The following is a 9,918-nucleotide window of genomic DNA, read 5'->3' on the forward strand; positions in this document are numbered from 1 at the left end:
CAGCCTGAGTTCCAGCACCCAGCCTCTGCATGCACCAGCGGGCATGCCTCTTGGCTGGGAAGGGCAGCGAGGATGCAGGGACTGTCTCTGTTGGTCTTTCTCTGCCCTGCCCGCTGTAAGCCAACAGCTCCACACCCCTCTGGGTCTCAGAAGCTCCTTACCTGTCCCAGAAGCCCTCCCAGCCTGTGAAGAAGGCTCCAAGGGTGAGGGACCCTTTCCTCTTTCATAGTTCCCTCCCTGGGGTGCAGATCACTTGCCCACTCCAGTTATATTCTTTCCTCCTACCTAGTTCCACAGCAATTTTCATGTAGCTTTGGTTGTACGAGATCTTCTGCCAGCATTTGGTAGGTCCTCTGTGAGAACTCTTGGACACGTGGATGTGGATGTCTTTTTGATGTATTCATGGGAAGGTGGGATCTACTCTGCCATCTTGACCTCCACCCTCAAAAATTCTTGCTTTCTGCACAATTGGATGTCCAAGGCCAACAGTTGAGTACTGTCCCACTCTGGAATTAGGCATGTCTCCTGCTAGAGCACAGTGGTCTTAGTAATTAAGATCTGGTCCCTGCTTATTCTCAGACAGGTCATAATGTTTCACCTTTTCAGGAGACAGAGATATAAAATTTCTTTTATTAAAAAGCTCATTACTTGATGTTGATATTTCCAGGTCACATTTAATGTTCCAGTATTTCCTTTAGTATTTTTTAAACTTTTGTTCTTTCTCTGTCATATTAATATTATCTTTCCACATAATCTGACACTTTTCTCTGTTGGCATTCTACACATAGAATGTCACCCTTATTTCAGTCAGAGCAAACTATTGAAGTTCTGCAGGTCACGTGATATTGTTCTTGTTGCCTATGGTTCTCTGGAATCCCAACAACTCAGGGCTCTGGAGATAACTCTCATAGGCAGGGAGGAGAGAAAGGAGGGATGGAGCAAATTCTTTATTTTTGTCTTCTAGCACCCGGCCAGTTTCTCTATTGCAATCCATTGGGACACAAAGAGTTGGAACTGAGGGACTAAACTGAACTGAATTTCTCTACATTGTATTAGTCTCATCAGATCAGATCAGATTAGATCAGTCGCTCAGTCGTGTCCGACTCTTTGCGGCCCCATGAATCGCAGCACACCAGGCCTCCCTGTCCATCACCAACTCCTGGAGTTCACTGAGACTCATGTCTCATAGAAATATCAATAACAATCATCTGCATTAAAATCTATATATGTTCTAAGTTGCTTCAGGTGTGTCTGACTCTTTGCGATCCCATGCACTATAGCCCACCAAGCTCCTCTGTCCATGAGATTCTCCGGGCATGAATACAGGAGTGAGTTGCCATTTCCTTCTCCAAACACATAAGCCATGTCATGATTTTGCTGTTCAGTTGCTCAGTTGTCACTGACTCTTTGTGACCCCATGGATTGCAGCACACCAGGCTTCCATGTCCATCAACCAGCTCCCAAAGCTTGCTCAAAATCATGTTCACTGAGTCAGTGATGCCATCCAACCATCTTGTCCTCTGTTGTCCCCTTCTCTTCCTGCCTTCAATCTTTCCCACCATTAGGGTCTTTTACAATGAGTTGGCTCTACGCATCAGGTGGGCAAAGTATTGGAGCTTCAGCTTCAGCATCAGTCCTTCCAAGGAATATTTCAGGACTGATTTCCTTTAGGATTGACTGGTTTGATCTCCTTGCAGTCCAAGGGACTCTCAAGAGTCTTCTCTGACACCAGAGTTCAAAAGCATCAATTTTTCAGTGCTCAGCCTTCTTTATAGTTCAACTCTCACATCCATACATGACTACTGGAAAAAACATAGGTTTGACTAAACATAACTTGGTTGGCAAAGTAATGTCTCAGTTTTTTGATATGCTGTCTAGGTTTGTCCTAGCTTTTCTTCCAAGGAGTAAGCATCTTTTAACTTCATGGCTGCAGTTACCATCTGCAGTGATTTGGGAGGCCAAGAAAATAAAGTCTGTCACTGTTTTTCATTGTTTTCCCATCTATTTGCCATAAAATGATGGGACTGGATGCCTTGGTTTTAGTTTTTTGAATGTTGAATTTTAAGCCAGCCTTTGTCACTCTCTTCTTTCACCTTCATCAAGAGGCTCTTTAGTTCCTCTTTTCCTTCTGCCATAAGGGTGGCATTATCTGCATATCTGAGGCATGTCATGATTTACTTATTTATTAACTAATGAACACATTTCTAAAAATGGACTTTTCAAGCCTCAATTACCTTATGTCTAAAATTGGGAAAATAATATGTAACTCCTAGGTCTCAGTTCAGTTCAGTTCAGTCGCTCAGTTGTGTCCAACTCTTTGCGACCCCATGAATTGCAGCACGCCAGGAAATGGCAACCCACTCTAGTGTTCTTGCCTGGAGAATCCCAGGGACAGGGGAGCCTCGTGGGCTGCTGTCTATGGGGTCGCACAGAGTTGGACACGACTAAAGTGACTTAGCAGCAGCAGCAGGCCTCCCTGTCCATCATCAACTCCTGGAGTTTACCCAAACTCATGTCCATTGAGTCAGTGATGCCATCCAACCATCTCATCCTCTGTTTTCCACTTCTCCTTCCACCTTCAATCTTTCCCAGCATCAGGGTCTTTTCAAATGAGTCAGTTCTTCGCATCAGGTGGCCAAAGTATTGGAGTTTCAGCTTTAGCAATATTTCCTGCCCTATCTCTAAACAAAGGATGTCTTAATTCTCAGCAACTGCAGCCACCAGCTGAAGAAAATGAGCCGTGAGCCGTGAGCCCTGAGGGAACTCAGGAAGGAAACAAAGAATACCTGCCATCTAACACACATCTAGCAGCCACGCTGTTCAAACTGTGGTGCTGGATAAGACTCTTCAGAGTCCCTTGGAGAGCAAGGAGATCAAACCAGTCACTCTTAAAGGAAACCCACCCTGAATATTCATTGGAAGGACTGATGCTGAAGCTGAAGCTCCAGTACTTTGGCCACCTGATGCAAACAGCTGACTCATTGGAAAAGACCTTGATGATAAGAAAGATTGAGGGCAAGAGGAGAAGGGGGCGATAGAGGATGAGATAGTTGGATGGCATCACTGACTCAATGGACATGAATTTGAGCGAACTCTGGGAGATAGTGAAGGACAGGGAAGCCTGATGTGCTGTAGTCCATGGGATCACTGGGAATGGGACACGACTTAGTGACTGAACAGCAGCCATGAGACTACATCCATTCCTTAAGGTGAGCCTTGAGGAAACTCAGGATATAAAAACATAGGAAATTGGCCCCATGCAGCTGAGATGCATATCAAAGGAATGATTTTGGTGAGCTCAGACTTTTGCATCCTCCCATACATAGTGTGTGTATGTTAGTTGCTCAGTCATGTCCGACTCTTTGCAACCCCATGGACTGTAGCCCATCTGGCTCCTCTGTCCATGGAATTGTGCAGGCAAGAATACTGGAGTGGGTTGCCATTTCCTACTTGAGGGGATCTTTCTAACCCAGGGACTGAACCCAGATCTCCTGCATTTCAGGCAGATTCTTTACTGTCTGAGCCACCAGGGAAGCCCTCCCATAAGAGGAAAGGCACTAAACTCTATATCTTGGGATATCTGGTTTTCTTTAATTAACAATAATCATTTTACATTCAGACTACCTGTCCTTTGTTGCAAAACTCCTATATAACCAGGCTCTTTCCTTGGCTCTTCAGAGCATTTCTCTCAGGGTTACTTGAGATGCTGCCTCCCAGATTTGAGGTTGTATAAATTTCCACTGAATAAAATATAACTTTCAACTTTTAGGCTGTGAATAATTTTTTAGTAATTAAAAAAATTGTTTGAAGAAAGACAAGTATTGGAAGGACAACCATGTTCATGACTTACTATTAAGATGACAATACTAACCGAAATGATCGACACACTCAATTGAATTTTGTATATACCCCAAGGTCATTTTTTGCAGAAGTTGAAAAACTCACCCTAAAATCCATATGGGATCTCAAGACACCCTGAATGTTGCTGACAAAAATTCTTGGCTTTCTCTGCCCACCAAACCCAAATAAAAAATAAGGGGACAGAGTTTGGAGGAAATAGAAAAGTGACCTAAATTCTCAGCTGGCAGAGAAGGGAACACAGTAGACTCAAGCTGCAAGAACTGTGGCCCGTCCCCGCTCCATGAGGGGACTTATATAAGCTGAGAGCTCACAGTCAGGAGTCGGTGAAGAGGAACTGAGGTGATAGGAGCTTCATTTCTTCCTCTTGCACTGTTCCAAAGACAGTCATAGGCTTGCCTCAGTAACCCAGTAATTGAGTCTGGCAGTTTGGTGGCTCCGCAGCCTTCTTTCTGATATATATCTATGAGGGGAAGGCTGTTGTAAGGGTAAACACCAGATACAGGATGAATTTACCATAGAGTCAAAAGAAGATAGGTGTGATGTGTAGCTCCTGCAAAGTTAGGGGGCAGAAAAGCAAACTTAGTTACAGAAATGCAGAGTTAGGAGCAGTTAAATTAAAAAAACAAAAATGCTTTCTCACTGTTTTCTCTATATTCTTTGCTCTCAGGAAAGGGAAAGAAAAAACTCATTCTTTTTCTTTTCCCCTTTTCACTGCAACTAAGGGGAAAAAAACAAAAAAACCTCACTCTTTTTGTTTTCCTTTTCACTGCAACATGAGCAAACAAAGCAATCTTGAAAGAAATAAATTTTGGAAAATAAAAAGTAAAGTAAAAAGAGAATAGATTTGAGTTTGTCACAATTCCAGATTTTATAACTTACTCCAAGTGCAGAATGGAGTATTTCCTGCCATATCAATAAACAAGGATGTCACAGCCATCAGCTATTCCAGCCTTCCAAATATGAATTTCTGAGCCCAGAGAACACCCAGGAAAAACAAGGCCTGCTATCCAATGGCCATTGAGTTGCTGGCACTCCTTGCAAGCACTGAGGAGCTCAGTGAAATGTGAAAAGAGGCAGGACACTGGCCCCATATAGCTAAGATACATACAAAAGGAATGATTTCAGTGAGCCAAGACTCTTGCATCTTCCCATACATATAAAATCACTTAATTCCTTAATTTGAGATACCTGAACTTCCTTAATTAATAATAATCTTTTGATGTTTGAACTATACACCCCTTCTTGCAAACTTCTATACAACCTGACTTCTCTCCCCACCCCCAGCTTCCATGGACCACTTCTCTCAGGGTTACTTGAGATACTGTATCCCAGGCTTGAAGTCCTAAATATTACCATTGAATAGAGCATAACTCTCACCTTTTAGGTTGTGCATGTATTTTCAATAAACAAAAGCTACTCTTATCAAAACAGTGTGAGTAATGGTGTAAAGAGAGATATAAAGACCAGTGAAATAGAACAGAATACAAAAGTCAACATAAATATAAGTAATGTTGTTTGACAAGGTTGCCAAGATCATTTATAGGAAAAGTGCAGTCTTTTCAACAAGCAATGATGAGAAAACTATATATTAGTGTGCAAAAGAAAGAAGTTAGACCTCTCTAGATCTCTCTACCTTACGCCACACACACACACACACACACACACACACACACACACACACAGAAAACTCAAACTGCATCAAAGACCTAAACACCAAGTACTCTGATGTAATCTCTCCCCACCATCTAGTAGTCACCTCTGTTTCTCTTCTGTTTCTCTTTGACTCCAGTTTTCTACACAGCACATCCCAAACCAAAGTAACTGTAGGGACAGGATGATGGTAAGCTCCAGGAGACGGTGGCCCAGGTGCTTTGGTCACATAGTCTGGTTCCTGCTTCTGTTCCCTCCCCTTCACATCTCAGAACCACCACCTGTTAGTCTTCCTCTTTGTATTCTTGCACTTAATGGATCTAGGAGTTTGAGTGAACTTGAAGACCAGTCAGTCACAGAATAAGTGTGATCAGATCACAACAGGAATAAAGTGTTACATCAGTAAACATCATTATTATAGAAGGAGTTGATAAAAATGTATAAGAAATGCTCAGATTCTCAAACAAGCGTTCAAGGAGCTCTCCTCAGGTAACGTGCATTTCTACATCTACTATGTATTCATCCAGTCCATCTTCAATGAGAACAAAGTCTTCATGTCCTGAAATAAATGCATCTATTGTTCTTGATCTGGTAACTAGAAAAGTCTTCTCACTATAGTGTTCATGATTTCCACCCACAAATTCAGATGAGTAAGAAGAAAACAGAGTTCTTTGTTTTTCTTGGAATTGATTTTATTTGGGCTTTTTTGAAATTGATCTTTCTCAGAAAAGGTAGCTGAAGAATACACTGTATTCTAGATAAAGAACCAAGATTAGGGGGTGCCCTGATCATCCGGGACTAGCTCTGAAGCCATGTTTGAGCTTCTGTGTCCTTGTCCTTTGAAGTAAAATGCTGCTTCAAGAGTTAATAACTGGGAAATGTGAAGATGTAGAAGCAAAGAATAGAAATAGGACTAGCGAACTAGTAACAATTTAGACCACAATTCTTCCACACTACAGAATCAGGGAACTCACAGTTTCCTGATAGATACAGATAAAGGCCTGACACACATTCCTAAACTGTTTTTACAGGAAGCAGACCCCCTCCAGATGAAAACTTCTGACCAGAAGAACATATACCCTAGACTTTTGTTTGTCCTCACTCAATCCCTAGAAGAGACTTGCCAGTATAGACAGAAAAGCAAATATCTGCTCATCAAACAGCACACTGCCATGATTTTTAGAAAAATAAAATGATAGAGCCAGTGGTATTTGTCTCTAGAAAGTGGTCTCTTGTTTAATGAGGCATTTGTGGTGTGAGTGGGGTATTTCATGTTCTGTACAAACAAAACTAGATTACACTTGAACTTGACAGAGGCTTGTGAGTGGGGAAGTGCTGGCCAATGGTCAGAATGGCATTGCTTTGGATGGTGGGGGAGAAGCTGGGAGCCGCAAGGGACAAGGGATGGGAAAGGGAGGGAGGATGTAGAGAGGAGAGCAGACACTGTTGTCCTGGGAGGAATTTGGAGGAAAAGAACCAAGATATTTATGAGGTTTTAATTATGATGATTGATGAAATTAGTAACCCTGGAATTTTTAGTAAAATCCACTACCCTCACTAATGTGTCATGGAGTGGGTCCAGACTGAAGAATAAAAGCTATCTCAAATGTGGCCTCAGGATGAGTGAAGAAGCAAGCCGATGCTTTTTTGCTTCACTTATTACTCATATCACTCAGTACTATCATCAAATCCTTAGAGTCCATTACAGAAATGGGCTCAAAGATGACTCAGCAATTTCCTCAGTTCTGAAACTCCTGACTAGGTGCAAAGTGCAAGGGGGTTGTCAATGGAAAATTGATAACTTTGATAGCTGTTTGAGTTCTGAAGCAGAGCATGAAAGAAAGCCCAAGTCAAGAACACTTATCTCAAAATTGGCTGAGTTCTCACAGAAATGCGTTACCTCCATAACAGGAATGCATTACCTCCAGAGGCAGCTGACTTGCTGTCCCTTAAATGTGACAGGGGACTCTTCCTGGACTTAGGTTTTCTGTTCTGTGTCCCACTTGTCCACAGAGCTCACTGTTTGCCTTCATGTTTGCTCAATGAAATCTTTTCTAATCATCTTATAATAGTGCCCAACCCCCAACTCCCAGCATGGCCTATTCTCCTCCCTGCTTTCTTTTTCTTCCTTTCGCAGTTAAGAGTTACAAAGAATCTAAGATTTCAACCTGACCTGCAAGCCTAAAAATCACCTTGCCTTGGTTTCATGGATGCTTATAGAAGGTGGACTCTTTATCACCCACAACAAATGCTGTAGCCAAAATAGGAATGTCATTTTCCAGCTCTGTTGAGACATAATTGACATATAACATTGTATAGGCTTAGTGCTTACAACCCCTAATAAAGGTCCATCTAGTCAAAGCCAACAAAGGTCTGCCTAGTCAAAGCTATGGTTTTTCCAGTAGTCATGTATGGATGTGAGAGTTGGACCATAAAGAAGGCTGAGCGCCAAAGAATTGATGCTTTTGAATTCCAGTGTTGGAGAAGACTCTTGAGAGCCCCTTGGACTGCCAGGAGACCAAACTAGTCAATCCTAAGGAAATCAGTCCTAAATATTCATTGGAAGGACTGATGCTGAAGGTGAAGTTCCAGTACTTTGGCCATCTGATGCGAAGAACTGACTCCTTGGAAAAGACCCTGATGCTGGGAAAGATTGAAGGCAGGAGGAGAAGGTGACAACAAAGGATGAGATGGTTGGATGGCATCCCTGACTTGATGGATATGAGTTTGAGTAAGCTCTGGAAGTTGGTGATGGACAAGGAAGCCTGGCGTGCTGCAGTCCACGGGGTGGCAAAGAGTTAACATGACTGAACTGAGCTGAGGTTTTATAATGTGATAATTGCTGCTGCTGCTAAGTCGCTTCAGTCGTGTCCAACTCTGTGCGACCCCATGGACTGCAGCCTACCAGGCTTCTCCATCCATGGGATTCTCCAGGCGAGAACACTGGAGTGGGTTGCCATTTCCTTCTCCAATTCATGAAAGTGGAAAGTGAAAGTGAAGTCGCTCAGTCGTGTCTGACTCTTAGCAATCCCATGGACTGCAGCCTACCAGGCTCCTCCATCCATGGGATTTTCCAGGCAGGAGTACTGGAGTGGGGTGCCATTGCCTTCTCCCAATGTGATAATTAGGTGTGCATATATATGGTGTGTTGTGCTAGTTCCTGGGTCCCCATTTCTAAAGTTGAAATGAAGGTCCCAGGTGATACCTGAATATTTAGTGAATTGAATGACAGGATAAAAACCTTGAGTCTAGGGATCCTGGATCAATGACTGTAGGCACTCAGCATCCCTCCCTTTCTCAGGAGGAAGATGTTTTCTTTACATTACGTGGCAGCAAACACGCCTTACATGTTTCTTCAGGGCAAGGCTTTGTTTTACAGATGGAAAGTTGTATGGGATGAAGGGTAGTTAGTGCCTCTTCCTGATACATGTACAGAAAACTGAGAGAATGTGCAGAATTATCTCAACAGGCACTTACTAATTTCTAACAGTTAAATACTCCTGATTTCATTCATAGTCTCACCCTCCACTAGATTATCGACTCAATAATTTATTTTAATTTGTTGTCCATTTCATTGATAAAACAGTCTTACTAAAAATATTCAATAAACTTGTGCTGAATAAATCAATGAATGAATGGCTAAACATATAATAACTAATCAAAGTGTTTAGCATAAAAAGAATGTATATATATACTTATATATGTGTATATATATATGAATCATTTTGCTGTACAGCAGAAATTAACACAACATTGTAAACCTCAATAAAAACGTTTTAAATAGAGAACTAACAGTTTTAAAAAATTAAATAAATTGAAAAGATGCACTGCTTTATAACGTGTGTGCATACTCAGTCACTAAATCCTGTTCAACTTTTTTCCACCCCACAGAGTGTAGCCCATCATAATCTTCTGTCCCTGGGATTTCCCAGGTGAAAATACTGGACTGAATTGCCATTTCCTTCTTCAGGGACTCTTCCCTATCCAGAGATCAAACCTGTGTCTCCTTCATTGATAGGAGGATTCTTTACCACTGAGCCACCTGAGAAGCATTATAAGAAGCTAAATATAATACTGTAAGTTTTTAGTTTATTTTCTATTGAAGTATGGTTGAATTATAATGTTATTTCAATTGTGAATGTACACAAAAGTGACTCAGTTATACACATCTATACATTATTTTTCATATTCTTTTCCATTATGGTTTACCATAGATAAATATCGTTCCCTGTGCTACACAGTAGGACTTTGTTGTTAATCCATTCCATATATACTAGCTTGCACTTGCTAACCATAGCCTCCCAATCCAACCCTCTCCCAACCCCTTGACCCTTGGCAACCATCAAATAACACTCGATAGCTTACAAAAAAACTTATGCTAAGTAAAATATAAGTATACAACCTGCA

The 9,918-nt window shown here is 41.7% G+C and overlaps 1 protein-coding gene across 2 annotated transcripts in view; it reads left to right on the plus strand.

Annotated features, from left to right (window-relative positions):
- LOC133259260 (dihydrodiol dehydrogenase 3-like) overlaps positions 1-9,918 on the plus strand; it is a 168,399-nt gene that overhangs the window by 35,158 nt on the left and 123,323 nt on the right. The gene's annotated exons all lie outside the window — the stretch shown is intronic.

Source organism: Bos javanicus, chromosome 13 (assembly GCF_032452875.1).
Source record: "Bos javanicus breed banteng chromosome 13, ARS-OSU_banteng_1.0, whole genome shotgun sequence".
Classification (NCBI taxonomy): Eukaryota; Metazoa; Chordata; class Mammalia; order Artiodactyla; family Bovidae; genus Bos; species Bos javanicus.